The sequence below is a fragment of the Mustela putorius genome, unplaced genomic scaffold (assembly GCF_011764305.1).
Source record: "Mustela putorius furo isolate JIRA1106 unplaced genomic scaffold, ASM1176430v1.1 tig00003974_pilon_pilon_pilon, whole genome shotgun sequence".
NCBI classification, from domain to species: Eukaryota; Metazoa; Chordata; class Mammalia; order Carnivora; family Mustelidae; genus Mustela; species Mustela putorius.
Genome location: NW_025422117.1, coordinates 8,959,572 through 8,968,685, shown reverse-complemented (window position 1 = coordinate 8,968,685; position 9,114 = coordinate 8,959,572).

The following is a 9,114-nucleotide window of genomic DNA, read 5'->3' as shown; positions in this document are numbered from 1 at the left end:
TTTAATAATTTAAAATTTTAAATGAGCAGGTTGATGTCAGGGCTGAGAAGAAAGCTGTTGAAGATACTATATCTATATAAACTGTCTATCACCTATCTATTTATCATCCATCTATCATCTATCATTTACCGCTTCCATTGCCTTACCTGTTGCCCTAGATTCTGAACTATTTCTAAAATTCATTCTCCCAATTCCCAGGAAATGTTGTATACTGCCTGGCAACTCTTATAAAAATTTGATTTTTACTTAATTATGCAAGTTGATTTTTGATGTTTATAACTGAAGAACGCCAATTAATAATTTTGAGAAATGCTATTTCATTCATTGATTTGTTAACTTATATAAACTTGTTTTCTTGCTTTATGCTGCATTATTCCAAAATGTTAGGTTTATGCAATGGACAAATCATTTTAAACAAAGGTAATTTTATTTTCTTGAGGAATTTCAAATCTTGTATAAGGTTGTTTGTATGTATAGCTTTAGGGGCACATGGTGGCTCAGCTGGTTAAGTAGCCCACTCTGAGTTTTGGCTCAGGTCATGATCTCGGAATCATGATCTCAGGATAGTGAGACTGAGCCCCACATCAGGCTCTGCACTCAGCATGGAGTCCACTTGAGATTCTCACTCTGTCCCTCACCCCATTGGCATGCTCTGTCTCTAAATGAATGAATACAATCTTAAAATAATTTTTAAAAAGGTTGGATGTATAGCTTTAAAAATAAGCATATCTCATTAAAAAATTACAACCTTCGGCTATGTGAAGCTTACTCATATTTTTTTTATAAAAGATTTTACTAACTTATTTGAGAGAGAGTGAGCTAGAAAGAACAAGGGGCAGAGGGAGAAGCAGACTCTCCGCTGAATAGGGAGCCTGGTGCAGGGCTCAATCCTGGGACTCCTGAATCATGACCTGAGACAAAGTTTAACCTACTAAACCACGCAGGTGTCCCCAGTACTTATTCATATCTTTTGGAAATACAGAACACAATAGAATAAGCCATGGTTAACTTTGCCTAAAAAAAGAAGTGATAATGTTCAAGATAAGATCTCAACTATTATCCTAGGATTAAATAGAGAAATTTGTATACAGACAGCTTTATTATTACTGATTTAGCTCTTGGTGCAAGTTAGTACTTTATACCAGCATATTTTGTGAAAAGTATTTTATAGCATCGTATTTTTCTTTGAAAATTGCATTCTAATGAAGTTTAACAGATATACAATTTGACTGAAACAGCCTCCATTTCCAAGTCTTCTATTTTAGAAAATTCACAGTATAAAATAAAAAATAAAATTTCAAGCTGCCCTATATGTCATCAGTAAGTTTCATTTCTTAAAAATTTTCATAGGTGAAGGCAGTACTTCACAGTACTCAGTACAGATGACATTTTAAGATAATAAAATAAATAAATAAATAAAACAAATAAAAAATTGTCAGTATTTTTTCCTACATATTTTCTTTTAATTATCATTTAAAAAATTGCATTATGCACATATGTAGTGGTCAACATTGCATTTTCTACTAGTTTATGCAATTTTCTATAAAACTTGCATTTTAATTAGTCTAGGCATAATTTATTCTAGATCTGTGATGTTTCTCATCATTTCATTTTGCCAACTTTTATAATTATACCTGGATTTTAAACATAGCACTTAAAACCTGTGAATACTTGTGTTCTCCCCTAAAGTGGCAATTTCCTCCAGAATTGCTTTGTTTATGAGAACACAGCATATGCTTAGTTTTTTCCCAGTATGTTATATAAATATGACAAATTTGGGAAGCAAAATTCCATGAGTACCACTATTCTAATTATTGCTATATTTATACTAAGTTGTTTTGAACATATTGGATAATTAAACGTATTTTTTCTCATAAAAGTTATAATGATAAAATAGTTTAATAACTTTTGTTCTAGAATATTAAACACAACCAAAATAAAGTTGAAAAAAGTAAGATGAAATCTTGGATTTCTATTTTATTGCTATCCTTAGTTAATATAATGTCTTGGCTGTAATTACAAGGACAATAATTTCATTACATAAAAGATATTCTCTTTAAACAAGAATGTTAAAATGAAGTAGTTTACAAAATAACATACTGAAATGTCAACTTTTTTTTGCTAAGATGTGTGTTGGCAGTAGAACCATTTCTAAATTAGTTTATAGACTGAAATAAAAAATTCAAAATTAATAATGATGTCAGTGTAAATGCAATTGTTTCTTTTGAATGATTTTAACATGTGATCCCACACTAAAATAATCAAATGTAAATAATTTAATAATTTCGTGAAAATTATGAAATAAATGTATTTTAACTTCATAATATCATTTAAAGCTTTAGAACACAGAATTATGCAACATTTAAATGATCTGTTTCTACAATTTTCTCTTTCAGATGTCATTGTAGAAAATGAATACCTGGTTTATACGGTCAACTAGTCTGTTTCGTGGGTACTGACACTTTGGTATGGTGATTGTCTTAGCAGGGTTTTTAAAAAATATTTTATTTATTTATTTGACAGAGAGAGACAGCGAGAGAGGGAACACAAGCAGAGAGAGTGGGAGAGGGAGAAGCAGGCTTCCCACTGAGCAGGGAGCCTGATGCAGGGCTTGATCCCAGACTCTAGGATCACAGCTTGAGCTGAAGGCAGACTTAATGACTGAGCCACCTAGGCTCCCCTGTATTAGCAGTTTTAATAGTAGTTTTAGTAATTTTAAAAAGCTTTAAAAAGATGGCTATTTTTAAAAATAACCATCTGAATGTTCTTGTATTTTATGTGGGTTTTGTTGTTGTTGTTGTTGTTTTGTTTGTTTTTCTTTTTTGCCTTCCCACTACTTCTAGTAACATAAACTCCTGAGGCAAAACTTCTATTCTTTCCTTAGTCAATGTATTTCCAGGGGGGTGGTGGAACTCAGCTTAGCTTCAGGGGTTGTCATTTGACTCAGAACTGGCCAAACTGTACCTTACCTCACACTGGTCATAGTGAGTTTTCATGAGCAAATATGAACCCGAAGTAAGAACTAATAGCAAATGAGACTCAACACTAGTAGATTGCTGGGAAAGCCTGGCAGTATGTTCCTTTTTGTGTTGGTGTTCCTAAGAGAATTAAGGCATTCATGGAGCTAGTGATATTCATTGCCAGAAGGGAGCATCTGTCTCCTGGTTTTGCCAACTCAAAGAATAGGAGAATCAGTGATGGAGAAAGCAGAGGAGAACCATAAAAATAATTTTGTCCTAGATCCAGTGGTGCCAGAAGTAGAAACATGTTCTTCCCTTGGAATTTTTTAGTTACGCTGACCAATAAATTGTCACTGTACTTAAATAAGTTTTAATTATAATCTGGCAATTATAATTATTTTATTATTAAATAACATATCCACATATAATCTTAGTAGTCATTCTGAAAGTTGAGATCCCTACTCTTGTCAGTTAAGTGTTGTGTCATTCTTTAGCCTATCTTCTCCTGTGGAACTAATAGGTACTTGCTATACAAACATCCCTACTCTGTTACTACCTCTCTTACTGTCAACATTAACCTGTGGGTAAGAGTCCCCTATAACTTTTTAATGATCCTAGCGCCCCTCCCAACCTCTGAACAGCTTTGGTATATGGAGTATTCTATAAATCTTCCAGTGGAATGTAATCTCTGGTGGGTCTTCTAGTCATACATATTGTATCCACTTAAGTAAGTGTGTATTTCTCTGTTATAGAGTCTACTCTTTCACCGTTTTTATGGCAATTTAGGCACTTCACCTTCATTAAATTGAGGCTGGGATACTTTCATTTCCAATTGCCTTCTTTTGTTTAACCCCATCAAGGGGTTAAATGCTATTGCTTGGGAAACTGCTCTCAAGTCTACACATTTTTCTTTATCCAATTTTATCTGTCAGCCTTCTTGTTAAAATCATTAGAATCAAGTTCCATGGCTACTGTACCAACTTCTTCCAGTGCACGCTGGCTAGATATTTTGGGTATTTTGGGGTAAAGCCTTTTCCTCTCTTATCAGACTAGTGTATCCCTAGCTTGAATATACTGCAGTTCCACTTGAGATAAGAAGATTTAGTGGCCTAACAGGGGAGATGGGGGCTGTTCTAAGAATAGCACATGTTCTCTTGTTTAGAAAAAGCATCTGAATTTTCTTCCAGTACAATTTTCTTCCAGTACTAACTATGAATATAAAGGAATAGGCCATATCTGCAAGCTCAGAAACTTAAGTGGAACCTGGGGAGCCAATCTTTGGGAACATATCTTAAAATGGCTTCAGGTGAGGTATAAGAGATCCAAGTTTTCCACACTAGATCCATGGCTGGAGAATAACACATTTGCCTTCACAAATGTGAGTGTACCTACCTCACTCTGACTACTGGCTTCCCTTCCATCACTACCCTTTCACCACATTGTCGATGCTCCATTTACCACTACTAATGGAGGCATCAGTGCCAGTCTGCCCCTGAATTATTAAGCTCAGAAATCTTATTACTTGGAGAAATGGTGGCAGTTCTCTGATCGTAAATGTTAAGGTAGATGTCCAGGTTCCAGTTACTTAGTAAGGATAGTTATCTGTGAAAGAAAGAAGCAGATAGTTTTGAGCAGAGGAAAAATGTGAACTCAGTTGCAGGTCTGACAAAGATTGGCTATTTCTGTGGGAAGTTCTGAAACAAATTTTCCACATTTGGAGTTGATAGAGTTGAGCTGAAATTGCTCAGTATTTACAATTCTTACTTGGTCATAAGATGATACACCCAAACAAATCCAGGAGGGGAGTTTCCTTGGGAATGATAACTCTACTACTGATCTAGTCCCTGAAAAAGCTGACAGTTGGAGACTGTCTGCTGAACACTATTCCTGAATCTAGGTAGCATATCCTTGGAAGGAGATCTGTGTAGATCATTTATTTCCTCACCCTTCCATAGTTCAAATGTTGTTTGATTCTTGTAGTTGCAAAAATATTGTATGCATTAATCCAGTTTACTTGAACATATTGGATGTCTAAGTTTTCACTCAATTTTTTCTGTGCTTGTTATTTTTTGTTACATTTTATTAACACAAAATTAACAAAATACAATTTTAATAGTAATATTAATGAATGGTAATAATCTTGTGTTTATAGGAAATGTTATATTTTATAAAGGGGTTTCCAAACATATTGCCTCATTTGATAATAATAGCAATGCTGTTAGATTATATGTTATTTCCCATCAATGCAATGGAAACTGAAAAATTTAATTGACTTTCTCTGGGATACAATTAAAACAGAAACTTATTTTGACAAAAATTTTACTTTGTCATTTTCAAAAGATAATGCCACATTTATTATGTTTTATATTTACAAATTATTTTATATAGTTTTCTTATGTAATTTAGTAATATTAGTTTATTGACTATATATTTTAGTATTATCAAAATAAACTATTATATAAATATATAACTCCAACTATCAAAATAATAATTTATTATTTTATTTTAAAATTATTATTTTGATGGTTAAAGTTATATGCTAAATTAAATTAAACAAAGCTTCATGATTGCAAATAAATGCATGCTGATCTTCCCTTTACACTTTTTAAAACCCAGTTTCCTGGATGACACTTACCTTCAGAGAGAAAAAAAAAAAAATCTTAAAAAAAATAATAACAACAAAAAAATCATTTCTAGTGCCATGGTTATAGCTTCCCATCATTCTTATTTTCTCTTCATCTAATTTTAAACTACTGTCAGTCAAAAACAAGTCTAATTTTTAGGACGTTGTCATTTAAGCAGAATACCCACAACATTGAACCTCGAAGAAAAGTATTTTCATTATCAGTTTTATTTGTGAATGTTGAGTGTGAGAATGAACAGCAAGCAGTTCCCCCAAAATAACTTATTAATAATGATAGTGCAGCACCAATGCAATTAATTTACTGCAAATTCTCCTCCAGTTAGAATAGTGATAATGCAAGAGATTGATATCAGATATATCAGATATTTAGTACTTCAAGTATTTTATTTGTGCTTTTTATTAATAAGTTAATACAGGCGGAAATAAATCTCATAAATAAGGTATAAGGAAAAGTACAGAACAAATGTACTAAAAAGTAATGAGTCTTCTCATAAATATACCTTAAGAGTAGATACAAAATTACTGGTATGTAACACTTTCAAATAAAAGTAATTTTAAAAATATTAGACTAATATTAATAGATAATTGTTTTGAAATACTAAGAACTGCATGTTTTGTGTATTTATGGAAAAATAACACTAAAAATTTGCAAGGAGTACTAAATTGATCATAAAGAGACTGGTGTGAATTTAATATTAACCAAATATCCCAAAAGAAAAAAAATACATTTAAATATCTCAAAAAATAAATATACAACAATGTAATTTTTAGTGAAACATGATGTAAATATCCTAGTATATATGTAAGTAAATTTTCTTTAATTTTGTGAGTCCCAGTCTTTAGTTTTGGATGAGTTCATCTTTTTGCTAAACATTAAATACCCATGTTGAGATTCCTTCATTTAGATCATTTACTTAATTACCTAAATGTGCATGATCTCATTTGATTTCTGTTAAGGTAAATACATTTGACAAGTAATCATCATTCTAAAATTTTTAATAATGAAGATTTCAGATTAACTGATGAGATTTCATCAATTTAATAAACTGTAATGTCATTGATCAAACTTGGGCCTTCTAAACTCATGTACTTCCAAATTCATCTTTTTATGTATTATTGAATCTCTTTGTAGGCTCTGACTTACTATAGTCAGAATACCTTTGAAAGGTTAAAATAGATTTTTATTTGGTTAATTTAGATGGGTCACCACATTTTGAAATTATAAAAGTGAATATGAATTCATATTTTTATTAATGTTCAGATGAACTACTTTTCAGAGATCATGTGATAGCTTTTGGACCAAACAGTAACATAACATAATGAAAAATCTTATGGTTTTAGTTGTAGAACATACGAAGTTCTGAAATAAGTCCTAAAACAAGTGACTCTGATCCCTATTCAGAAAATTCTCCTATCCACTGCAATCAGACAGCAAAAAGAAGTAAAAGGCATGCAAATGGGCAAGGAAGAAATAAAACTTTCACTATTTGCTGATGATATGATACTCTATTTAGAAAACCTAAGAAAGGGGAAGGGAAAACCCAGAAAATTTTACCAAAAAACTGCTGGAACTGATAAAAGAAGTGAGTGAAGTTGCAGGATCCAAAATCTATGTACAGAAATCTGTTGAATTTCTTTTTTTTTTTTTAAGATTTTTTTTTTTTTATTAACTTTGAGACAGAGAAGGCACATATGAGAAGCCACCCCAGGTGCTACTGTTTTATTTCTCTATACCAATAATGAAGCAGCAGAAAGAGAAATTAAGGAATAAATCTCATTTATAATTGCACCAAATATCCTAAGATACATAGGAATACACCTAACTAAAGAGGTTAAAATATCTGCATGCTGAAAACTATAGAATGCTTATGAAAGTAATGGAAGATGACAAAAAGAAATGGAAAAACATTCTATGCTCATAGATTGGAAGAACAAATATTAAAATGTCTATACTACCAAAGCAATCTACACATTTAATTCAATTCCTATCAAAATACCAGCAGTATTTTTCACAGAGCTGAAACAAACAATCCAAAAATTTGTATGGAACCCCCAAAGACCTCAAATAGCCAAGGCAACATTAAAGAAGAAAAGCAAAGCTACAGGCATCATAATCCTGGACTTCAAGATATATTACAAAGTTGTAGTGATCAAAATAATATGGTACAGGCACAAAAAAAGACACATAGATCAATGGAACAGAACAGAAAACCCAGAAACCAACTCACAGGTATGTGGTCAATTAATTTTCAACAAAGCATGAAAGAATATCCAACAGGAAAAAGACCATCTCTTCAACAGATAGTGTTGGGAAAACTGGATAGCAACATGCAAAAGAATGAAACTGGACCACTTCCTTACACTATACACAAAAATAAATCCAAAATAGATTAAGGGGCTAATATGAAACTCAAGCCATAAAAATCCTGGAAGAGAACAAAGGCAATAACCTCTTTGTTATTAGCCATAGAAACTTCCCTCTAGGTATGTCTCTTAAGTCAAGGAAAACAAAAGAAAAATTAAACTATTGGAATATCATCAAAATAAAAACTCTGGATAGCAAAGGAAACAATCAACAAAACTAAAAGGTTGGGCACCTGGGAAGCTCAGTGGGTTGAGACTCTGCCGTTGGCTCAGGTCATGATCTCGGGGTCCTGGGATCGAGTCCTGCATTGGACTCTCTGCTTCGTGGGGAGCCTGCTTCCTCTTCTCTCTCTCTCTGCCTGCTTCTCTGCCTGCTTGTGATCTCTCTCTATCGAATGGATAAATGGAATCTTTAAAACAAAACAAAACAAAACTTAAAGGCAGCCTATGGAGTGGGAGAAAATATTTGCAAATGATATATTTGATAAAGGCTTAGTATCCAAAATATATAAAGAAGTTATGAAACTCAACACCCCAAAAATGCTAGTTAGAAAATGGGCAGAAGAGATGAATAGACATTTTTCTAAAGAAGATATTCAGATAGCCAACAGACACATTAAAAGATGTTCAACATTACTCATCATCAGGGAAATACAAATCAAACCTACGAGATATCACTTCATACCTGTCAGAATGGCTGAAGTCAATAATACAAGAAAGAACAGGTGCTGTGAAGATGTAGAGAAAGGGGAACCCTCTTGTACTGTTGGTGGGAATGCAACCTGGTGCATCAACTCTGGAAAACAGTATGAAGGTCATCAAAAAGCTAAAAATAGAACTACCTTATTATTTAGCAATTGCAATACTAAGTATTTACCCAAAGAATAACAAAATACTAATTCAAAGGGAGACATGTACTTTGATCCTTGTAGCAGCATTATCTACAATAGCTAGATTAGGAAACAGCCCATTTATGATGAATGGGTAAAGAAGATGTATATCCATAAAGAAGATGGAATATTACTTAGCTGTAAAAAAGAAAGAATGAAATCTTGCCATTTGTAATGACATGAATGGAGCTAGAGAATATGATGCTAAGCAAAATAAGCCAAAAAGAAATACCATATGATTTACTCATATGTGGAT